Raw genomic sequence first — 26991 nt, 5'->3', positions numbered from 1 at the left:
TAGAAAAATTGCAGAGATTATTGGGAGAAAATCCTCAAGCTTGTTAAAATGTATCTGCTCTATCAACCATTGACTGTAAAAACTGTGTTAAGACATTACTCTGTCTTTCCAGTGATCTCAGTTATCCTCAGGTGCCAAATACATACTTGATTCTCTATTTCATCTACCTTTCTCATCACCATTCTTATCCCTGCTCAGCATCAGGGTTTAAACTACACATTCTCTTCCACATTCATTTTTTTTAACCACAAATCCTTCCACCCCTACCTTTTATATTTTCAAAATTTCCCGTAAATATTCTCTTTATAATTGTGAATAAAATTGGCTGTGCAAATTAAACATGATGTTTATCTACTTTCACTATGCTTAGGCAACTAGGAGCATCATTGAGCTTATTTAGCTTATACAAACAAGAAATGAAAAATAAAATTCAACATATTAATACGTATTTTCAAAGGTAACGAATTTACAGCTTTGAGTGTTTATTAGAATAACATGAGGAGTTTTAAAACATACTGATGCTGAAGCCCAATCCCAATCTTGCTAAATCAGGTTATGTGGATGGCACCTATCTACAGTTTCTTTTTAAAAGCTCACTAGGTGACTCTTATATGCAGCTAGAATTAGATCCTCTGGTATAACATATATGCTGTGACATGTGTCAGAAGTTCTCAAACTATCTCAGGCCCCCTTTGAACTCTTTAAAAAATTATTGAGGATCTGGAAAGGCTTTTATTTACATAGGTTACTTAGATCAATAATTACAGTATTAGAAATTAAAACTGAGCAAACTGAAGCTATTTCTTCATTTCAAAATAGAAGTAAAAAGAAAACATCATATGCTAACGAGATAACATTTTATGAAAAATAACTGTAATTTACAAACCAATAAAAATAAGGAAAAAAACTGGACTCATTTTATTTTTTCAAATCTCCTTAATGACTAATTTAATTAGAAGACAGCTGAATCCTTCTATCTGCTCATGTATTTATTCCTTTGGGATATCACATGTTATGCAGCCTCTGGTAAACTCCACTGTATGCTCTTTAGAAAATTAGAAACAAAATAAAAATATTATTTTATTTTCAGGAAGATAGTTTTAACCCTATAGAGCCCTGAAGGAGTCTCAATAATCCTCAGAATTCCTTAAATTTTTGAGAGCGACTGCTCTCAAGTCAATCCACATTTTGAGAACTACTGCTATATTCAAAGGAACACATATATTTTCCTCCATTGATAAATACTGTGGATGAGGGTTGTGGAAGTAGCGTGGTAATTTTATTTAAAATTGATTATCTGAAGATTAGCTGTTCTATCTGAAAACTGCATCTACTCTCTGAAATGTGACTGATGTATCAGAAGTTTGAATGTTTTGGAAAACATTTAGAACTACAGAAAAGTTAAAAATTATCAAGTGGAGCTCCCTTGTCGTCATTAATTCACCTCTACAAATGTTAACGTCTTAGGTAGCTATAATGCAATTATCAAGTTTAGGGAATTAATATTGACATATTTATTATTAAACTACAAACCTCATATAAAAATTAAAATGTTGTACTTCTCTTTTAAGATACTATGCAGGATTCCACATTGCACTGAGTAATTTTTAGCAATCTCTTCAAAACTTTGACAATTTCTCAGATATTTGTTTTGCATGACCTTGACACTTTTGAGGATTGATCAATTGTTGTGAATTATGCTCCTCCATTTGGTTTGTCTGATGCTTTCTCATGGTTGATATGAAGTTATACATTTTGGCAAGAATATCATAGAAGGTGTGCTGTATACTTTTAGGTCCATTATATATATATATAGGGTTTCATCATGAGGCTAGATCTTACTAATGATATTTAGTTTGATCACTTGGTTAAGTTGCTGTCTCATGAGTTTCCTCCATGTAAAGTTATTTATCTTCCCTTTTGTATTTAAATGTTATCTTTGGGAAGATATGTTAAGACTATGCAAATCCCATGTTTTCTCACCCTTCTTTTATTTATTGCCTACTTATTTTAGCATCTACTGGTGGATCTTGTCTACAACCACTATTATTGTTATGTTTGCCTAATGATAATTCTCTATTTCTATCTTTTCTCCTTCTGTGTTTTTAATTGGATTGCTAATGGAAGAAAGATTAATTGCTTTTCTCACATTTTTGAAAGTATATCAAATTATTTGTATAAGTACAGAGTTGTGGATATTTATTTTATCAGATAAATCTAATATTACAATTATTTATTTTGTGCCCCAATTTTAACAATTTTGGCCACTAACAGTTCCTGTGAGATGTCACACATACTCTTTTCAAAAGCAATTTTTTAAAAATAATTTTCTTACTTCCTCATACCCCAGGATTTTTCAGGCTCCTCTTGTATTTTCTTATCCTGGCTGTGTCACTTTTCTAGTGGTAAATGGTGTTTAAAATCCAACATCTTGGCGGCAGGTGGCTCTCTGCTTTGCCATTAAAGTTTTGTTCATCTAATACTGTGAAGTTTTCTTAGTGTTATCACACAATTTTGTCTTCATTTTAGAATTAGTAAAGAATACTGACTTTCTTTTGTATTAGCTTTTGTGGAAAATATGAATATAATGAATTTTAGAGTTCTTTGTTTACTGTGCTTACTTTTGAGGGATTTCCTAGCAACTATGTTTCATACTCTAGGTAAAACCTCGTTGTTTCCAGAGCTGCTTTTATTTTCTTCTGTCATAGGCAACAGTCCTGAAACAGAGCTTACAGTTACTTCAGTCAAAAGCATTTTTTCACAGTAGTAATCCTCAGGTTTCACCAGCTAGGGCTCTTGTTGACTCCATTGTGTACTTGAAAGCTTTTGTGTATCCCAAAAACATTTAGTTCAAAGATGGTTTTCTGTTAGAATCAAGCTTTCTAATGTAAAGTGCAAATGATTTTTCTTCCAGATATTTTATTGTTTCCAAAATACAAATATATTATATACGTGTTTGTATATAGATATATGTAAGTATGTACCTATGTGTAAATCTAGCAATATATTTAAACATTTAGTAATAGATAACAATTTAGTCATAAGTTAAACAACTGCATTCAAATTTGGGAATAATGTTGTATCAAGTTTACTTTTCATAATTAATTTTGATTTCATTTTCTTACTATAAGGAAGGGAATATAAAAATACTACCTTCTAATAAAAAGTATATTTGAAGAAAATATAGTAAAAGGAGCACAGATATACTTTCTAGATAGTACTTCCCATATTGGTTTTGTATCTGAAACAAATTTATGATATAATCATAATACTAATTAAGTCATCCATATTTTGGTTTTATTTATATCAAATCCTATATGTGTTTACTATATTTTTGACCTGACATGACTCATGAATTTACATATTTCTACAAAATATTCCCTTTTATTTTGTAGAAGCCTAAAAGTTTATTTTTGATTTTTGCTGTTTTACTATTGAACAAAGTGAGCGATTGTTATATGTATTATTATTTTACTTTCAAAACCAAAATTACTGATATTCACAGTATTTGTCTTCTATTATAATATAATTAATGCTATTTACATAATTTATTATAATATAGGTGAATAACAAGTGGTAAGAAAATGATTATTTTACATCACTGATTTTAATACATCTAGAGAATTTAGAGTTACATAAACACATGCACACATAAAGAAGTAGATATGCCTTTCTGCACCTGAGTTATTTCACTTAATAAAATGTCCTCCATGTCCATTTATGTTGCTGCAAATGATAGAATTTCATTCTTTTTATGCCTTAATCATATTCCACTGTGTTTATATACCATATTTTCTTTATCCATTAATCCAATGATGGACACTGAGGTTGATTTAATATCTTGGCTATGGTGTCTCTTTGTTATACCATCTCTTTGTTATACTGATCCCTTTCTTTTAGATATATACTCAGCAGTGTGATTGATAGATCACATGGTAGTTCTGTTTTTAGTTTTTTGAGGAATCTTCATATGGTTTTCCATAGTGTGGCTATACTAATTTTACATTCCCACAAATAATGTGCAAGGTTTCCCCTTTTTCCACATCCTTACTAGCATCTGTTATTTTATGCCCCCTTGATAATAGCCATTTGGACTGGAGTGAGATGATGTGTCATGTGATTTTGATTTGAATTTCCCTGATGAGTAGTGAAATAAGTACACACAGAAAGACAAATAGTTGTTAGGTGCATGTTCTCCCTCATGTGTGGGAGCTAAAAAATTGTCTCATGTAAGTAGTGACTAGAATGGTGGTTACCAAAAGCTGAGAAGAGTAGGAAAAGAGGAGATGAAAGAGGTATGTTGATCGGTTCAAAAATACAGTTAGAAGAAGAAATCATTCCTAGTGTTTGATAGAACACTCAGGCTACTACAATTAATAATAGTTTATTGTATATTTCTAAATAGCTACAATAGATGATTTGAAATAACACAAATAAATGATAAATATTTGAGGTAATGAATCTCATTTATCTTGATTTGATCATTACATTGTATGCATGTCTGAAAATATCACTGTAACCCATCAGTATATACAACTATTATGTATTACTAACAATGAACAAAAGAAAAATAAAAAGTAAAAATGTGTGCAATTTAAAAGTTGATTTACTTAAGCAACATGTTTTTAATGAAATTTATTAAATAGCATTGTGAAAAAAGGTAACAAGTAGAAAACAATAAGGAATTCTAAATTTTTTAGATAGAAAACTTAGAATTCTAGGGAACATGAAAAAAATTTTGCATATTGAGGTTTTTATACCTATATTAAAAATTGAGAAATATTAAGCAAAAATTCATTTTTTGAAAACTACACAGAAAATCTACACATTTATAAATTGGGACCATTATATAAGATTAGATTTTTAAAAATTATTATTATACTTTTAGTTCTGGGGTACATGTGCAGAACGTGCAGATTTGTTATATAGGTATACATGTGCCATGGTGGTTTGCTGCAGCCATTAACCCATCACCTACATTAGGTATTTCTCCTAATGCTATCCCTCCCCTAACCCCTAACCCCCCGACAGGCCCCAGTGTGTGATGTTCTCCTGTCTGTGTCCATGTGTTCTAATTGTTAACTCCCACGTGTGAGTGAGAACATGGGGCGTTTGGTTTTCTGTTCTTGTGTTGGTTTGCTGAGAATGATGGTTTCCATCTTCATCCATGTACCTGAGAAGGACATGAACTCATCATTTTTATGGCTGCATAGTATTCCGTGGTGTATATGTGCCACATTTTCTTTATCCAGTCTATCACTGATGGACTTTTGGGTTGGTTCCAAGTCTTTGTGTGAAGGTAAGTATTAGATTTTTAAAGGCATGAAGGATTATAAGTTTTAATAGGTAATCCACTAACATTTTGGTTTGTTTGCTCTCTGTTGTCTCATTACGAATTAGTGCATATCACTAAAGTACTTTACTTAATCAATTAACCATATATGGTATTTTATTATAAAAGTTTAAATGCTGCAATACATGTATGTCCTTGTAATTATATGTATAAGCCTGCATATCTATTTACCATACTAATTAGCACCTTTTAGGGCAAACACACAAATAAATAAACAGAAAACATTATGCTTTCACATAGTTGGTAGTTAAACAATTGAAGTATTGCCAGAACATGTTGAGTAGTGCTTGAATAAATGTGCTCACATTATTATTTTAATTAACCGCCAATGTGATATTTCTAAGTAATTATAACACAACAATTTGGAGACTATATTTATTGACTAGATTTATTGATAGGGAGAATTCCTTTCCTTACTATTTAAAATACATATATTATCTTATAAATGTTAGCTAAAATGGTATTTCCATTCATATGTAAATAAAGACTTACTATATGTCTACTATGAGTCAGCTGCTGTGCAAGGACCTGGAGATTTCATGAGCTCTCAAGGAAGGCTCCCATGTCAATGAAAAGAGTATACATAGGGAAAAAAAATGTAGCAAAAATAAAAGTTTCTAGCTTTTCCAGGAAGAAGAAATAGATTATTAAGTTTTGGTTGTTAAAAAACACTTCATATATGTAAAAATAATTAATATTCATATATGTCAAGAGAGGTAGGCAAGAAAACATCATGTGCAATATTTAAGGCCAAGCACATACTGAAACACGAGAGAAGGAACTGAAGTGAGTGAGGATATTATAGCTTTGCCTACAGTAAAGCTGAAGCAGCAGGATTTATGAGAAAAAAATTTTGTAAATGCTGACGTAAAACAGAGTTAGTAAGGATATTGTGTTAATTTTCTATATCTACTGTAACAAATTACCACAAACTTGAAACACCACCAATTTATGATTTTACAATTCTGGAGTTTAGACATCTAAAAAGAGACAGTAGGGCTGCATTTTTTCTGCAAGATACAGGGAGAAATTCCCTTGCCTTTTCCAGCTTTCAGTGGCTGCTTTCATTACTTCAACCATGGCCTGTTGCTCCTTCTTTTTTTCCTTACAAAAATGCAAAAGCAATTTAGTGGAATAAGATAGTTTTTATTTTATTTTATTTTTTTAGAAAATAATACTGGAAAAGAGATGTTCCTGTCTTTAAAAAAGAACTTTAATCCATACTTTGTATATAAAAATTAATTCAAAATGGATCACAGACTTCAAAGTAAAATGTAAAACTGTAAACTGCTAGAGGAAAACGTATGAGAAAATATTTTTGATCTAAGGTAAGGCAAAGTTGTGTTTTGTTTGTTTGTTTCTTTTTAACTTTAAATTCTGGGATACATGTGCAGAATTTGCGGGTTTGTTACATAGGTATACATGTGCCATGGTGGTTTGCTGCACCTATCAACCCGTCATCTAGGTTTTAAGCCCGGCATGAATTAGCTATTTGTCCTGATACCCTCCCTCCCCTTGTCCCCCATGCCCCAACAGGCCCAGTGTGTGATGTCCACATTCCTGTGTCCATGTGATCTCATTGTTCAACTCCCACTTATAAGTGAGAACATGCAGAGTTTGGTTTTCTGTCCCTGTGCTAGTTTGCTGAGAGTGATGGCTTCCAGCTTCATCCATGTTCCTGCAAAGTACATGAACTCATTCTTTCTTATGGCTGCATAGTATTCCGTGGTGTATATGTGCCACATTTTCTTTATGCAGCCTATCAGTGATGGACATAAGTCTTTGCTATTGTAAATAGTGCTGCAATAAACATATGTGTGTATGTGTCTTTATAGTAGAATGATTTATAATACCTTACATATATACCCAGTAATGGGATTGCTGGGTCAAATGGTATTTCTGGTTCTAGATCCTTGAGAAATAGCCACAGTTTCTTCCACAATGGTTAAACTAATTTACACTCCCATCAACAGTGTAAAAGCGTTCCTATTTCTCAACAGCCTAGCCAGCATGTTGATTCCTGACTTTTTAATAATGACCATTCTAACTGGCATGAGATGGTATTCCATTGTAGTTTTAATTTGCGTTTGTCTAATGACCTGTGATGATGAATTTTTATTCATATGTTCATTGGCTGCATAATTGCATTCTTTTGAGAAGTGTCTGTTCATATCCTTTGCCCACTTTTTGATTGAATTGTTTGTTTTTTTTCTTGTAAATTTAAGTTCTTTTTAGATTCTGGATATTAGACGTTTGTCAGATGAGTAGTTTGCAAAAATTTTCTCCCATTCTGTAGGTTGCCTGTTCACTCTGATGATAGTTTCTTTTGCCATGCAGAAGCCCTTTAGTTTGATTAGATCCCATTTGTCAATTTTGGCTTCTGTTGTCATTGCTTTCAGTGTTTTTGTCATGAAGTCTTCGCCCATGCCTATGTCCTGAATAGTATTGCTTAGGTTTTCTTCTAGGGTTTCTATGGTTTTGGGTTTTACATTGAGGTATGTAATCCATCTGGAGTTAATTTTTGTATAAGGTGTAACAAAGGGCTTCAGCTTCTGTTTTCTACATATGGCTAGCCAGTTTTCCCATCACAATTATTAAATAGGAGATTGTTTCCCCGTTGCTTATTTTTGTCAGGTTTGTCAAAGATCAGGTGGTTGTAGATGTGTGATGTTATTTCTTAGGTCTCTGTTCTGTTCCATTGGTCTATATATCTGTTTTGGTACCAGTATCATGCTCTTTTGGTTACTGTAGCCTTGTAGTACAGTTTGAAGTCAAGTAGTGTGATGCTTCCAGCTTTGTTCTTTTTGCTTAGGATTGTCTTGGCTATCTGGGCTCTTTTTGGTTCCATGTGAAATTTAAAGAAAGTTTTTCTAATTCTGTGAAGAATTCAGTGGTAGCTTGATGGGAATAGTACTGAATCTATAAATTACTTTGAGGAGTATGGCCATTTTCATGATATTGATTCTTCCTATCCATGAGCATGAAGTGTTTTTCCATTTGTTGTGTCCTCTCTTATTTCCTTGATCAGTGGTTTGTAGTTCTCCTTGAAGAGGTCCATCATATCCCTTGTAAACTGTATTTCTAGGTATTTTAGTCTCCTTATAGCAATTGTGAATGGGAGTTCACCCATAATTTGGCTCTCTGCTTTTCTATTTTTGGTGTATATGAATGCTTGTGATTTTTGCGCATTGATTTTGTATCTTGAGACTTTGCTGAAGTTGCTTATCAGCTTAAGGAGTTTTGGGGCTGAGATGATGGGGTTTTCTAAATATACAATCATGTATCTTCAAAGTGGATTTCTTGAACCTCTGCTTCCATGGTCACATTTCCACTCTAACTCTGATCTTTCTACTTCTTTTTATAGATACTCTTGTGATGACTTTCAGCCTAGTCTGATAATCCAGGATAATTTTCCCATCTGAAGATCCTTGATTTAGTTACATCTGCAAAGTACATTTTGTCTTGTAAAATTAGGTATTCACAGGTTTGATGGATTTGGACATGGATATCTCGGGGGTCATTTTTCCACTTACTATCAATCAAAAATATTTCTATGCATTGTTATTAATTCAAACATCACCAAACACCTGTTATGGGTAACATAACCAAGTATGATCAATGATTTCCACTGATGTTTTAAAATGTAACTGTATCTGAATAAAGTATATAGTTTACTTAATGTATTGTACTGATGTAAATTTTAAATTTTGACAAATGTTTCATGTTTATGTAAGAGGTTAACACTGGAGAAATGGGGTTAATTTAGTATGGGAATTATCTAAACTCTCTCTACAAATTTTCTCTAATTGTATTATTATTCTAAAATAAAAGTTTTATATAAATAACCAGTGTTTTGATTGAATATAGAATGATTACTTTCCCACCAATACCTTACGTATGTAATGAAACATCTTGAGTATATTTACTTGATATTAGGTATATCAATTAATTGCATTACATTTTACATTGCATTTGATTCATGATTAACTGAAAATGTGCATTTTCGATTTCATTTGCAGTTTAGTGTTGGTAACAAATGTATTTTTCTACCATATTCTTAATATTCTGAAAGCTATATTCTTAAAATATGCACTATTTTATAGTTTTTAAAATTACTTTAATTGTATTAGGTGTAATTATAAATAAGATGACATTTTATATAACCTTTATCTTGGGAAAATGAGATTAGAACTAAGAGCTCAGAGAGTACACAAGTCAATTTTCCAAAAATTATTCTACTGACAAATAAATGTGACTTCTTGGTGACTGAAACATTTTATTGTATTAGTATTCCTGTCATACTTGTGAATCAGCTTGAAATATTAGTAGTCAGTCGGTGCTTGGTACTTAACTGAATATAGTAAAATGCATTTTATTTGTTTTTTGTTCTTTGACCACCCAGTGGGCAAATACAAATAAAAGTAAAATATTATCATATTCTATCATGAATATGTAAAATTAGTAAGCTCAATGTATTACTAAAAAGATAATAAAGCTGCATAACATTTTAGGTAAGCAAATCATATTTGATTCCAGTAATTTTTAAGGCTATTTTTTTCTGATTTTGGTAAAATTGTTCTCATAATTTAAAGTTTGATATATGCTTTTGACCCTTTTGTAATATTTTTGTTCCTCTTAAACCAAGTTTCAGGTATTGATTTTAAACAAAAATCTATTCAAGACACATGGAGAAAAGGAAACACTTATACACTGTTGGTAGGAAGGTAAATTACTTCAGTCACTGTGGAAATCAATTAGATTTCTCAAAGAACTTAAAACAGAACTACTATTTGCCCAGCAATCCCATTACTGGCTATATATCCAAAAGTAAACAAATCATTCTATCAAAAAGACACACACACTCATATGTTCATTGCAATACTATTCACAATAGCAAAGACGTATCAACCTAGGTGTTCATCAATAGTGGACTGTAATAAAATGTAGTATGTATATACCATGGAATACTATGCAGACATAAAAAAGAACAAAATTATGTCCTCTGCAGCAACATGGATGCAGCTGGAGGCCATTATCCGAAGCGAATTAATGCAGGGACAGAAAACCAAATGCCACAGGTTCTTACTTATAAGTGGGAGCTAAACATGAAGTACTCATGGACATATAACCATGGGAACAATAGACTCTGGGTACTACTAGAGGAATGAGGGAGGTTGGGGACCAGGTTTGCAAATCTACTGGGTACTATTCTCACTACCTTGTTGATGGGATCATTTGTACTCTAGCTCTCAGCATCACACTATATATACTCATGTAATAAACCTGCACACGAACCCTCTGAATCTAAAATAAACGTTGAAATTATTAAAATAGAAATTCATTAAAAAATAAGATTTAAAATTAATTTCAATAAAGACAATAGATAAAGGTTTTAATGACTAAATTCAAGAAAATGAGTGAGGTTTTCCAAGATGAATATGGGTTAGTAGTTAAGAATATTTAAATGACATGATTATCAAATATATAATGATAATGTTAAACATATGGCACAGTAAGTTTAAATGATACAGTTTGCTCAATATTTTAAAACTAAACAACATCATTTCCAACTGAAAATACATAATATAAATATGTTTTCTGCACCTGTATTATATTCAGGTTCTTGCCAGTTCATAAATACATATATTTAAAACTGGCCAGAGCTAAAATTTTGAAATTTAGAAGAAACTTAAATAGAGAGAGATAAACTTAAAAAAAAGTATGAACAAAATATGTTAGTTGAAAAATTAATACATCCAAAGCAAAAAAAAAATGTGTAATAAACAAAAGCGTTGGTGACATCTTCAAACCCCACCCTAATTAGACATGGTTCTTTAATATCAATGAAGGTAAGTATTTCCTTAACCTCAAGAAGTGCATTATTCATAGGTAGCAGGCAGGATGCTGTAGTGACAAAATGATAATGGAAAAAACAGATAATGGTTTATGTTACTTTTCCTTATATTTTCATTTGTTAATTACTTAATTACTTCATCAGCTATTTATTAACTCCTAATCATAGGAAGATATCTGAAAATTGCTGGACAGTCCTGGTTGTTAGGTGTATGAAGCTAATAAATTAGGAAACATTAAGTAAACAACAAAAATAGTTACCTTGTAATCAATTATAATTGTAAATAAGTGCTTTGGAGGGAAAATATCCAAGTTAGTAACATTGCTATGCAGAGATGTTATATGCATAGGTAACCTGTGATGGTATTTTCTCTCATGTACTGAATTTGTACAATAATGTCTGGCAGAATGTATCAATTTAGAGAATTTAGAAACTTGTATCTTTATTCCATGTTTCCTACAATGTGGCCTTCTACTTTTATGAATCATTTTATTTCTCTTTGTTTAACTTTTATATATAAAGTTCTTGGTGACCCTATGTTTAGTTATTTAAATAAATATCTTTTTTGCTCACAAAGTTAAACCTTGTTACTCTTTTAATAATCTAACAAGCTAAATTAGATCAGTGTTATGTGATGGTTTATTTAATATATTTCATTACTGATTAAATATGACTGAATACAAGTATGTAAAAGTCAAGTTAATGTTACTATGGGATGCACTTCAGTAAATCTAAAAATAAGTGCATTACAAATACATCATTATCCTTTCAACAAAAATCATTGCCAGAAATATTGTATTCTAAAGATGAAGATAAATTCAGCAATGATTAATGACATTAAACTATATTACAAAATAAAATTAGTAATCATTTTACTATTATTTTGATTTATTATGCAATATGCAAAAATATTGCCATTTTAAGATACAAGTGTAATAAAACTAGCTTACCAATGAAAAAAACCTATTTCCTATACTCCCAAGTCTATAGAAACAGATATTTAATTTTATCATTTGCGTTAACTCAGATAAAACTAAATGGGAGCTAATTTTTGAGTTCTTAGTTACTAATTTTAATCCTATTTTCCATTATGCCACTTCTGGCTCACTCCTACTGCCACTATGTATCCATTAATGGTAATGTCACTGAAAGGTCGGAGCCACTTATCCATGTTGTTCTTTGAGGACCTTAAAATTGATATCAGCCCAAAAATCATTTTGGAAATGGCTTGTTTGAATAATTAATTCTGACAATATGTAGCAATCTAGAGACCACCATAGTTCAGAAGTTAAGTCCAGAGGCATACTTTGAGACAAGAGAATTTCCAAGACAGCGGCAGGGACATAAACCCAGATAATCCAGTGTATGTTTTTAAATATCCACATGAATAAAAGAATAGTGTATGACTGTTCTATTTGTTCATATATAGGGTTATTATTGGAATACACTGATAAATTATATAATTATTTTATTAGTTGCATAGGTATTACATTTACCTTGATAACAAAACTTGTCTACCTATTAGATATGCAGTATCTTCACTTGTTTGAATCCAAACTCATGTAAGAGTAGAGACAGACAAATTCCTAGGCAAATAGGGAAGGGTCCCCAGTGAAACTTGACCTTCAAGTTAAGAAAATTGAGTTATCAATTCTGGATAGAAACCACGGTCTGGAGTGGGCCTTCGATCCCTGTTTTACCCACTCTCTCGATTGGTTCTTTCTGAACAACGTCTTTCAACCAATTGAATGGTGCCTTTTCCAAGCCCACCCATAAACCAGTCAGCACTCATTCTCCCATTCTAGGACCATAAAAACCCCAGGCTCCACTTCACAGACAGCTACCCACTTTTGGGTCCCCCCTTGCCGTTGAGAACTTTTATTTCACTCAATACATTCTACTCTGCCCTACCCCTCTCCAGTGTTCACACATCTTATTCCTCTTGGTTGCAGGACAAGAATCCGGAACTTGCCGAACTGCCAGAGTAAAAGAGCTGTAACACTCCAGCCCGCCAAACTAAGCGAGTAAAAATGCCACAACAGTAGCAGGTATTTACGTCAGTTGCAAATTTAGATGTGCAAGAAATATGTAACTCTTTAATTTTCTATACCTAAACATATTTATTTTTATCCTATTCCAACAAGAGGACAAAACACATTTTTTTTCCTGAGGCATAATTTATGTTCTCTGTACACTTACAGCAATACATACATATTAAATAACATGTGTGGCGTAGAAATTAGTGTCTGTTCCTCAATCAATTATCAATTATCTTCTATTCAGTTTATCTAACTTCTTACCTTAAATATATTTACTAAATTTTACATTATAGAATTATATGAGAGATGTAAACATTTGGTTCAATCAAATTGTTTATCTGGCAAGGAATCCAATATTCATAGAAAAAAACCTCATTTGCCTAGAATACAATTTAGTTTTAAATAATACATTACTTTGGTTTATTTGCTCAAAAATAATGTTTGCTCCTTAAATGTTATACAAATTGCTTGAATTTAATGTTTTTCAAATAATATTAAAATGAGCCATGATGTGTTCATGTTGCTTTAATTTTATGAAAATAAAATACATAATTATTCGAAAGCCACTTTTGAAAAAATTACTTTGTTATTTCATTAGCACTAACTGATCTTATTTTTTAAGTACAGAAGATCTGACATTCAATACTTTAATAAATTATGCTTGGAAACATTTAGTTGAACTAAACTGATTCAAAATATTATTTTATGTTTTCCTCATATGAGTTTAGAATCACTACGTGAAAATTGATTCTCTGATGGAGAAAGACATTGAAAGTAAAGGCTTGCCGTATTTTTTATTTTAATCAAGATGAGAGCTCATTTCTAGGTATTGAAATTTACTTTTTCTAACTTTAGAAAAGTGTTTTATGTCAAGTTAAGTCTCTGAGGTGCTAATGCCAGACTAATAAAATAAGAATAAGATTAGGCTTGCATACCATCTTAAATAAACTGTAAGATATGCAATGACTATGAAAGTGCCTGGAATATTTAAAAGATATATTTAATATACATAACAGCCATTCAATGAAATCACTTGTCCTTTTATACGCTTCTTTTGAGAAGCAACAAAATAAAGGTGACCTAAGAATTCTATTCTAGTTTGCTTTAAAAGGTTTGACTGATTGATAGTAACTGACAGCAGAAACCAAAAGGAAGTTCAAAAAGATTTCTCTATAAAAGTAAGTATGCACCAAGATTGATGTCTGTTATGAATGAAGCATTGACAGCTACATCAAGAAGATTAGTATCTTCCATATTCCCTTTCTAACTTCTTGAGGAACCAAAACTGCCTTTAAATATCAAGATAGCAGGGATGCATGGCTAAGAGATTAACATTAACACAGAAACAAAACAGAGATTTCTGTAGGATCTTTATTTTCATATCTCCTCTCTCTTCTCCTTCTCTCCTTCACCTCCCATCATATTTTATATTAAAACATAGAGAATGCCCTGCCATTTCTCTAACACTTTACATGGTTACAAAATTTGTTCCTTGTAATTGAGTTTACTCCCCTTGCTTGGATATACTTTCAGTAACAATTTCCTTAACTTTGTAAATTCTCTATTCTTTAACATTGTTTTTACTGAATTCCTTAGCATTGTTTTCATAATATACACACACACACATGCACGCACATATACATGGTGTGTGTGTGTGCGTGTGTGTATGTGTGTGTATATATGTGTGTGTGTGTGTGTATATATATATATGTATTCCAAGTTATTTTAAACAAATTCTAATTCTATGGTAATATTTTTATCTTGAGTACTGGAAGCTCAGAGCTACTCCATTCATATCACACAGGGACATTTTTGGCTATTTACTTTTTCATAGGAATATAATACCTCACAGATTTGTGTATATACTGTCATCTCTATACAAGACTTTACTTACTTAAAGAATACAGACACCTTTTAACCCTTCAATTAATGCTATATATTGGAGAGTGTAACTTTTCTACAGAAAATTCAAAATACCACTGTTCATGCCGATAGTTTTTACCATGATGTTTTTCCTTATATGCTGCCTAATATAATGCTCCATTATAACAAACATTAGATGTAAAAGTATTTCACGTAAGAAGACTATTTTTGGCAATAGAATATATTATTTCTTTTCAATTATTTTTCTAGTATAAAACCATTTTTTTTTGAGCTGGGCACAGTGTCTCATGCTTGTAATACCAGAAATTTGGGAAACTGAGGTAGGTGGATTATTTGAGCCAAGGAGTTTGAGACCAGCCTGGAAAACATGAAACCCTGTTGCTACAAAAAAAAATACTAAAAAAATTAGCCAGGTATGGTGTTATGTGCTTATATTCTCAGCTACTTGGGAGGTTGGGGTGGGAGGACTGCTTGAGCCCAAAAGAGCGAGGCTGCGTGAACCACTATCGTGCCACTGCACTCCAGCCTGGGTGACAGAGGGAGACCCTGTCTCAAAATAAAAATAAAAATAAGCAATTATTTGTAATGATTCTTACTCTTATTATGAGAGAGTCTTCTTGCATTTCCAGTAAATGAATGCATATTTCTTACTTAACTCACGTGTCTTTTAGGTCAGGTAATTACCATCTCTGCTAGCTTGTAGCCATCTTTTTTGGCAGATTAATTGTTTCTCAGAGTGTAGATAAACTATATATGTTAGCTTTTCCAAAGTTCATTTTCTTTTTCTATGTGGACCAAATTTTTTGTAAATTTGGTATTATCACCCCTTTTGACTTTGTTGTTGTGAATAGCAAATGTATTCTGTATTTCAAAAATATCTTGTGCATTGCATTAAATACAAGACACTGACAGATATGGCCCTTGGCAAAGAAACGTGGGGAAGATTAAGATTTGGAAAATTTTTCACTCCAGCATAAATTGTGTCGTGTAAAAGTGTTGTGGTATCTAGGCAATATAAGATGTACGGTCTTGGAATTTTGATTTCTTAAACATAAACTTTCTTATTCTTCAGATAATTAGATAAGTAAACACTGCTATGACCTCCATCACTGATATTTTGAGAATAAATCAGCCTTATTTAATTTTGAAACAAAATGAAAAGTGCAGCAAATTGGGCCTAAAATTATCTCCTGGCAAGGAGAATTAAAGCAATTAGAGAGAACAAGTTGTGAAACCATGTTAGGTTTTAGGGAGTAATAGGTAATTCCCTGTGCTTAATATAATATATGAAGAGTAGGGGAGGAGAGAAGAAAGAGGAAAGAGGGGGCTGTGTTTTTGTGCTGTTAACTTCTGAACCATTCATTCTACTATCCTGATACTCAAAGGTAGTATTGCCTCAAAAAGTTACAAAGGAATATGGAAGATACTAATCTTCCTGATGCAGCTGTCAAGAAAACAATTCCAAAAGCTTCATCACAGCTAGGTCCACTTCTGGTAGAGTTATATGTTGCTGTATACAAATTGCATTGGACATTTATGCAGTTTTCTTTTATGTTCACTTTGGCAACACTTCCTTGAAATTAAACCTACACTGAAATAAAAATTTTCTAAATAGGTCATTCTTCTTTAGTGTGACGTCAGAATGGAAGTAGGTGCCAAATAAGTACATTGAGATGGTAGCAAAACATCAAATGGCATTTCTGAAACAAGTTTGTGGTGGTGATGGTCAGTTTTACTAGAACAAAAGAACTTAATTAAATTCCTCTCTTGGAGAGTTTCAATATAAATTTTAGATTATTAAAGCCTACAAAGTTAGCAAAGTTGGAAGTTAAAAATGATCTACACATTTACAATTTGCACAAATTCTCTAATTTATGCTGGATTTTTGTTATATATTAATATATATCTTCAAAAGCTCAGAAATCAAACATAAAGGAGAAGAATATCTTTTGCCTTACTAACTTTCCTGGTAATCTCACCATTTTTCCTCAACATATTATTGGGATATACTACTGTATAAATAAAGCCATTGAAGAAACATAAATTATGTTTGACTAATTGTTAGGGTTCAGAAACACAAAATACCTATGCATAGAAGAGGTGACTTTGGTAAAAATCTTAGTTTGAAGATATAAATAGTTAATTATGTTTACTGAACCATAATTGTCACTTAATACATTTTAAAAATTATTTAAAATTATGGATCAATAAGGTCATCAAATTAGGTCACCTATGGAAATATGCTTGAGTCCCCTTTAAGTGAGCAGACAGATTCTTGTGTGCAAGGTTGAAGAAATGTATTTTTTGTGTTACATTAAATTACTGATAAATGTTAGGAATAATGCTGAATATATAACATCTCTCTTTACTATTTGTAAGAAAAAAATGTTACTATTTAATACTGTCTCCCAGCTGTGACTAAAAGAGATATTCTTCCTTGGGATTAAGCATTATTAATGTCATGTGAAAAGTGGCTTCTGTCACTGAAAACATTATTGGTATCCCACCATCAATATAAATACATATTATATATATATACAAAAAATAAGCTTTGAAACTACCACAGATTCAAAATAAGAATCCCCAAGTGCTTGCATTCCAAGTCTAGCTCTTCTGTTAATACTTGATATAAGCCATGTATGGACAACTATAAAATATATGAAATTTAAAAGCCAAGTGAGAATACAAAATAATATCCTTAAATGGAAGGCAACATACTTGTGGAATTTAGAAAATTCACTGCATTACAAAAAACAAGTTAAAGTATATGATTTTTGTACACTCATTAAAATAATATCTCATGATAAACTGAACTCCATTAAAAATTATATATTGACTTATAAGAAGAGCTTTATTTTTTACCAAGATGGAAAATAATTACTTCTTGAATATTCATATATGCAATGCATCTTTACCACATTTTAATAAAACCAATTAATTTGAATTTTATGATAACTCTGTTAACTAAGTAGCTCCACTTTGAAGACGAGGAAACTAAAGCACAAGAAAGTTAAGTTAGTATGAAGTTATTTAATCTCTTATTAGCAATTTCAGGATTCAAATCAGAAAGTCTAGCTCCAGAGTCTAATTTCTGCCCACTATGTGTATTAATTCTCATTGTTTTATATTGAACTCATGAAAATAAATATGATTTAAATACCCTAAAATAAGAAGTAACCACATCTCTTTTAAGCCTCAGAAATATGTAAGTAACATGATAGAAATACAGAAAAATAAGGAAGCTCATAGAAGACTAAATTTAAATCAATTGGCCAACAAATTAAGCAACACACCTAAAAAAACTTAAGAAAAATTTAAATTTAATATTTAATTTTCAACAAAATTATAGAGTGAAGTTCACTAAATCTATTTACTTTTTAAATTTTCTAGGTATTATTGAATACTTTCATGTTTTTCAAGCAGTATTACTTTCATTAGAAAGAAAAGTAGGCCAGGCGCGGTGGCTCTCGCCTGTAATCCCAGCACTTTGGGAGGCCGAGGCAGGTGGATCACGAAGTCAGGAGATCAAGACCATCCTGGCTAACACGGTGAAACCCCATCTCTACTAAAAATACAAAAAATTAGCCGGGTGTGGTGGCAGGCGTCTGTAGTCCCAGCTCCTCGGGAGGCTGAGGCAGGCGAATGGCCTGAACCAGGGAGGTGGAGCTTGCAGTGAGCCCAGATTGCGCCACTGCACTTCAACATGGACGACAGAGCGAGATTCCATTTAAAAAAAAAAAAAGAAAGAAAAAAAAAGAAAGAAAAGTAGTAATCTTGGTATAAGACTGACCAAGATGGTGTTTAAGGCTCTTCTCTGAAAGGCAATTTACTCTAGCTGAAAAGTCAGGTAAAGAGTTCATCAGTCATGTTCGCATCTGCACTTGTGCTTAAGTAATTAAAAATCTCAACATCAAATAGTTTGAAATTTGAAAGTTGTTTTAAATGAGGAAGCTGAGGGAAGTTTTATAGTTTTCGCTAATGTTTTATTTTTGATAATGTGGACATAATTACACAACCCTTTTCTTCATTGTTTTTGCTGCTTTATGATCCAGGTGTCTGAATTGATATCTATAATTTGGATATTTACATGACTTAAATGACTTCTTTTATAAAATGAGAATCAATATGCTACATGAAGCATTGAACAGTTTTAAAGATATACAGATAATCTGTGGCTCCTATTTCAAAAGAAGCTTAGGCATAAGGAGAAAGTGACATTTCAGTTGAATCTGGAAAAGTGAGAAAATAAAGAACTGTATATGAAATATCAATTTTTTTAAGAAATTAAGGGTTGGCTACAGATGACAAATATGTTAGGTGGCCGAAACATAGTATATGTAAGGGAAGATAGATGACAGACAACATAGAATAAGACTAAGGTAGATTTACATCCATTTTTGTGCCATGCTAAGATAGATGATAGGCCCCATAAAATAAGACTAAGGCAGATTTACGTCAGTTTTTGTCCCATGCTAAATGGTGAGACTATCTAAAACTCTAGACTTTTCTTGATTTTAATTCTATTTGTAAAAAAAAAAAATGATTAAATAGATTGGATAGGACACCTCAATAGTGAGCTTTAGAATAAAAAAAGTAGAAACACAAATAATAATTACAAAGAATTGCTTATTCCTCGTCGACAATCAGCAATTTATCTTTAACAATCAACAATGAATGTAAATATGATTCTTTATTTTTTATTTTTTCTTATTTTTCATTTATTTATTTATTTTTTGAGACAGACTCTCGCTCTGTTGCCCAGGCTGGAGTGCAGTGGCACGATCTCGGCTCACTGCAATTTCAGCCTCCCAGGTTCAAGTGATTCTTCTGCCTCAGCCTCCTGAGTAGCTGGGACTACAGGTGCGTGCCACCATGCCTGGCTAATTTTTGTATTTTTAGTAGAGATGGGGTTTCACCATATTGTCAGGCTGGTCTTGAACTCCTGACCTCGTGATCTGCCTGTCTCAGCCTCCCAAAGTGCTGGGATTACAGGCGTGAACCACCGCACCTGACCTGTAAATATGATTCTTAAATATCTCTCCCTAACTTGTGATCCCTGGATTTTTCCTGGATTACTATTTCTGTTTTGACTTTTGGTTCTGTTTTCAGTTTCAGAGTGTTACAATTTTCAGATATTCCTAGTAATAATCTAATTTTTAAATACATTTTACTTTTTAAAATGAGAATTCAAATAATGTGAAAACTGGATGACAAAAAATTTGAGCATGCTACAAAGGTTCTTAGAATTACCAGTCAAATCTATGCATATCAATAGCTGTTATTATCAGATAGAAAATTAGAAAAAAAATGGTGTGTCTTATATGCCAGTATGTCATTTTTACCTCTTTACCCTGCAAAAAATTCATGGCTAAAGTCATTATGTTTTCTAGACTCTTCAACAAATTTCAATTGTTTCTTTCATTAAAACATACCTCTGAGATATTTTCCTTTAATCATTAATTGTATCAACACAAAAACATGTCTTTGATATTTTCCTAGCATAGTCTTAGCACATTTCAGGAAGAAAAATCAATGTTAATTTATCTGCTAACCCCCATGCGATATTTGCATTGAATTAAAGATATTTTAAAATACTGACACTTGACAAAAAGAGCATGAGATCACTTTGAACTAAATCCAAATATACAGTAGTCTGCCAAACTTTTCTTCAAATGTAATTAATCTTGAAAATAATCAGCTACGGAAAGCCACAGGCACCTATATTTCTGATATTACAGTCATATAGCCATGAAATAAATCATAGTGACAATTTGGAATATGCATTATTGATATAGGTTGGCCTTCTTTCTATAAGATAGAATATTGCTGTCCTCTCCAGGAATAGATGCCAGAAAACTAAAACCAAATTTTAACTGCCGTAAGCTTGCTCAAATGCTCAATTGTCATTCATTAATTTATTGTTGCCCTACTATGTGTGGCAGGAAGCAGCTGAAATCTAGTGCTCATTCTATTAGCCACATAAGGCTACACCTGTTAGGATGGCTATTATCTAAAATTCAAAAGCTAATAAGTATTAGCAAGGACATGCAGAAAAGGGAGCCCTTGTGCACTGTTAGTGGGACTATAAATTAGCACGGCCGTTACGGAAAAAAAGTACAGAGCTTCTTCAAAAAATTAAAAGTAGGAATCCATCATTGCCACTTTGCGGTATATATACACAGACACACAAGTTTTATATATAATAGATATAATAGATATCCTGTGTGTGTGTATATATACATAAAGGGAGCAAAATTGGTATCTCATAGATATCTGCACTCCCACGTTCATTTCCGCGTTATTCACAAAAGCCAACATGTGGACAACTCAAGTATCTGCCAGTGGCTAAATCAATAAAGAATATGTAATATATTAATGTGATGTATGAATATCACATATATTTTGTATATATGAATATGATATATTTATGGCATTTTGTATATATTGCATACATATATGTATGTATAATGAAATATTGTTCAGCCATAAAAATGTAAAAAATTGGGGGGTAGGCAAGATGGCTGCCTTCAGAGGTTTCCATTGGAAAAAAACATAATAAGCATGTGAATCCTCACTGGCAAAATTGACTAGAAGGCTGGCATGACCCACAGAGAGAAGGAAGGACATGTGGTGCTGCGACCCACCTGAGAGCCACATGGGGAAGGGAAACCCCCTCCCTGCAGCCAAGGGAGGCAATGAGTGAGTGCTCTACCCACCCGTGGAAACTGTGCTTTTTCCACAGAACTGTGCAACCCACGGATCAGAAGATACCACTCATGAACTCATGCTACCAGTGCCTAGTGCCCCAACCAGGAATCATGCAGATTCTTACAGCTTCTCAGCTGGAATCTGCTTAAGCCTACTGAACTCCCAGCAGTGGGGAGGGGATGGGGCGACCAGCACTGCCTGCAGCTGCCTGCTCTCTAAGCCATTTGAACTCTTTGAGGAAGGGGCAGCAGCCAGCACTGGGACTGGCAACTGCCTAACACGCTAAGCTCCCTGGGTTGGGGAGGGGGCGACACCCATTTCTATAGCTCAGGCTGTGCTTTTCCCCTGCTGGAGCCAGGGATGCTGGACGGCTTGGTCTTAAGACATGTCCCCACAGCCTAACATGCCAGCTGTGGCAGTCAGTGGCCAGAATGCCTCTTCAGGTCTAACCCTGACCCATCCTTCCTCGGTGGGGCATCCCTGCAGGATCTCCGGTAACTCCAGCCAGAGGCTCAGGGACAGAATTCGGATCTCCCTGGGCCTGAGCCCCTAGGAGTAGGGGTGGCCACAGTCGCTGTGGACCAGCAGACTTAGCCTTTCCTCCTGGTAGTTCTGAGGAATCCAGGCAGCCCAGAGAAGTGGGTTTCCCCCCAGCAAAACACACCATCTCCACCAAGGGACAAAGTGCTTCTTTAAATGGGCCCTTCTCCCTATGACACCCAACTGGGTGATATCTTCCAACAGAGTTTTCAGACACTCTATACAAAAGTGATCCTACTAGGTTGGTGCCTGTCAAGGTCAGAAGTCCCAGAAGAAGGAGGAGGCACTCATCTTTGCTGCTCTCCAGCTTCCTTGAGTGACATCTCCAAGCATGGGAGTGAATCAGATGAATAAGGCCTGAAGCGTACCACCAGCAAACTGCAGCAGCCCTACAGAATAGGGACCTGCCTATTGAAAGAAAAACAAGCAGAAAGCAACAACAGCATCATCAACAACAACAACAACAACAACAACAACAACAAAAAGGTCCCCACAAAAACCCATCCAAAGGTCAGCAGCCTCAAAGACAGAAACTAGACAAACTCAGGTAGATGAGAAAGAATCAGTGAAGAAAACTGCTGAAAATACAAAAGGCCATAGTGCCTCTTCTCCTCCAAAGATCACAATGTCTGTCCATCAAGGGCCCAGAAACGGATAGAGGATCAGATGGACAAATTGATGGAAGTAGGCTTCAGAAGATGGGTAATAAAAAACTAGGATGAGTTAAAAAAGCATGTTCTAACCCAATACAAAGAAGCTACAAACCTTAGTAAAAGGTTAGAGGAATTGCTAACTAAAATAACCAGTTTAGAGAGGAACATAAACGACCTGATGAAACCGAAAAACACAGCACAAGAAGTTTGTGAAGCATACACAAGTATCAACAGCTGAATCAACCAAGCAGAAGAAAGGATATCAGAGTTTGAAGACCACCTTACTGAAATAAGACACAAAGACAAGAATCGGGAAAAAACAATGAAAATGAATGAACAAAGCTTCCAAGAAATATGGGACTTCATAAAAAGACTGAACCTATGATTGACTGGAGTACCAGAAGGAGACAGGGAGAATGGAAACAAGCTGGAAAATACACTTCAGGATATTATCTAGGAGAACTTCCCCAACCTAGCAACAAGACAGGCCAACATGTAAATTCAGGAAATAGAACACCATTAAGATACTCTATGAGAAGATCAACCCCAAGACACACAATCATCAGATTCTCCAAGGTTGAGATGAGGGAAAAACCATTAAGGACAGCCAGAGAGAAAGGCCAGGCTACCTACAAAGGGAAGCCCATCAAACTAACAGCACAACTCTCAGAAGAAACTACAAGCCAGAAGAGATTGGGAACCAATAATCGACATTCTTAAAGAAAAGAATTTTCAGCCCAGAATTTCACATCCAGCTAAACTAAGCTTCAGAAGCAAAGGAGAAATAAAATTATTTCCAGACAAGCAAATGTTGAAGGATTTCATTACCACCAGGCCTACCCTGTAAGAGCTCCTGAAGGAAGCACTAAACATGGAAAGGAAAAACCAGTACCAGCCACTGCAAAAACACATCAAAATATAAAGACCGATGACACTACAAAGAAACCGTGTCAGCTAGTGTGCAAAATAACCAAATAACATTATGATAACAGGATCAAATTCACACATAACAATACTAACCTTAAATGTAAATGGGCTACATGCCCCAATTAAAAGACACAGACTTACCAACTGGATAAGGAGTCAAGACCCATTGGTGTGCTGTATTCAGGGTACCCACCTTAAGTGCAAAGACACATAGAGACTCAAAATAAAGGGATGGAAGAAAATTTACCAAGCAAATGGAAAGCAAAAAAAAAAAAAAAAAAAAAAGCAGGGATTGCAATCTAGCCTCTAATTTTAAAGAAACAAAGATCAAAAAAGACAAAGAAGAGCATTCCATAAGGATAAAGGGAGCAATTCAGCAAGAAGAGCTAACTATTCTGAGTATATATGCACCCAATACAGGAGCACTTGGATTCATAAAACAAGTTCTTAGAGACATACAAAGAGACTTAGACTCCCACATAATAATAGTAGGAGACTTTAACATGGTACTGTCACTATTAGACAGATTAACGAGACAGAAAATTAACAAAGATATTCAGGATTTGAACTCAGCTCTGGATCAAGTGGACCTAGTAGATGTCTACGGAACTCTCTACCCCAAATCAACAGAATATGCATTCTTCTCAGTGCCACATGGCACTTATTCTAAAATCGACCACATAATTGGAAGTAACACACTCCCCAGCAAATGCAAAAGAACTGTAATCATAACAAACAGTCTCTGAGACCACAGTGCAATCAAATTAGAACTCAGGATTAGGAAATTCACTCAAAACCATACAATTTCATGGAAATTGAACAACCTGAACCTGAATGACTCTTGGGTAAATAATGAAATTAGGGCAGAGATTGATAAGTTCTTTGAAACCAATGAGAACAAAGAGATTATGTGCCAGAATCTCTGGGACACAGCTAAACAAATGTCAAGAGGGAAATTTGTAGCACTAAATGCCCAAACCAGATAGCTAGAGAGATCTTAAATCAATAACCTAATATCACAATTAAAAGAGCTACCGAGGCAAGAACAAACTAATTCAAAAGCTAGAAGAAGACAAGAAGCAACTAAGATCAGGGGAGAATTCAAGGAGATAGAAACACAGAAAACCCTCCAAAAAATCAATGAATCCAGGAAGTGTTATTTTGAAATAACAAAATAGACTGCCAGTTAGACAAATAAAGATGAGAGAGAAGAATAAATTGAGACAATAAAAAATGATAAAGGGGATATCACTACTGACCCCACAGAAATACAAACTACCATCCAAGAATACTATAAACACCTCTATGCAAATAAAGTAGAAAATCTAAGAAATAGATAAATTCCTGGAAGCATACACCCTACCAAGACTAAATGAGGAAGAAGTTAGCTCTTTGAATAGACTGATAACAAGCCTTATAATTGAGGCAGTAGTTAATAGCCTACCAACCAAAATAAGTCCAGGACCAGATGGATTCATAGCTGAATTCTACCAGAAATACAAAGAGGAGCTGGTACCATGTCTTCTGAAACTATTCCAAACAATTGAAAAGGAGGGATTCCTCCCTAACTCATTTTATGAAGCCAGAATCATCTTGATACCAAAACCGAAAGGAGACACAACAAAAAAAGAAAACTTCAGGCCAATATCCCTGAAGAACATCAATGCGAAAATCCTCAATAAAATACTGGCAAACCGAATCCAGCAGCACAACAAAAAACTTATCCACCACGATCAAGTGGGCTTCATCCCTGGGATGCAAGGCTGGTTCAACATATGCAAATCAATATATGTAATCAATCACATAAACAGAACCAAAGACAAAAACCACATGATTATCTCAATAGATGCAGAAAAGACCTTTGATAACATTCAGCATCCCTTCATGTTAAAAGCTCTCAATAAACTAGGTATTGATGGAACATATCTCAAAATAATAAGAACTGTTCGTGACAAACCCACAGCCAATATCATATTGAATGGGCAAAAAGCTGGAAGCATACCCTTTGAAAACCAGTACAAGACAAGGGGGCCCTCTCTCACCACTCCTATTCAATATAATATTGGAAGTTGTGGCCAGGGCAATTGGGCAAGAGAAAGAAATAAAGCATATTCAAACAGGAAGAGAGGAAGTCAAGTTGTCTCTTTTTGCAATGACATGATTTTATATTAACAAAACCCCATCATCTCAGCCCAAAAACTTCTTGAACTGGTAAGTTATTTCAGCAAAGTCTCAGGATACAAAATCAATGTGCAAAAATCACAAGCATTTCTTTACACCAACAATAGGCGAGCAGAGAGCGAAATCATGAATGAAATCCCATTCACAATCACTACAAAGAGAATAAAATACCAAGGAATGTAGCTAATAAGGAATGTGAAGGAGCTCTTCAAAGAAAACTACAAACCATTGCTCAAGGAAGTAAGAGAGGACACAAATGGAAAAGCATTCCATCCTCACAGATAGGAAGAATCAATATCATGAAAATGGCCATACTGCCTAAAGTAATTTACAGATTCAATGCTATTCCCATTAAACTACCATTGACATGTTTCACAGAATGAGAAAAAAATGTTTTAAATTTCACATGGAATCAAAGAAGACCCTGTACAGCCAAAACAATCCTAAGCAAAAAGAACAAAGCTGGAGGCATCATGTTACCTCACTTCAAACTATACTACAAGGCTACACTAACCAAAATAGCATGATACTGGTACCAAAACAGAAATTTAGACCAACGGAGCAGAACAGAGACCTCAGAAATAACATCTCACATCTACAACCATCTGATCTTCAACAAACCTGGCAAAAACAAGCAATGGGGAAAGGATCTTCTATTCAGTAAATGGTGCTGGGAAAATTGGCTAGCCATATATAGAAAACTGATCCTGGACCCGTTTCTTATACCATATACAAAAATTAATTCAAGATGGATTAAAGACTTAAATGTAAAACCCAAAAATATAAAAAGCTTAGAAGAAAACTTAGGCAATACCATTCAGGAAATAGGCATGGGCAAAAACTTCATGACAA

This window comes from Pan troglodytes, chromosome 4, assembly GCF_028858775.2.
Source record: "Pan troglodytes isolate AG18354 chromosome 4, NHGRI_mPanTro3-v2.0_pri, whole genome shotgun sequence".
In the NCBI taxonomy this organism is placed as follows: domain Eukaryota; kingdom Metazoa; phylum Chordata; class Mammalia; order Primates; family Hominidae; genus Pan; species Pan troglodytes.
Note: the sequence above shows the minus strand (reverse complement) of the source record.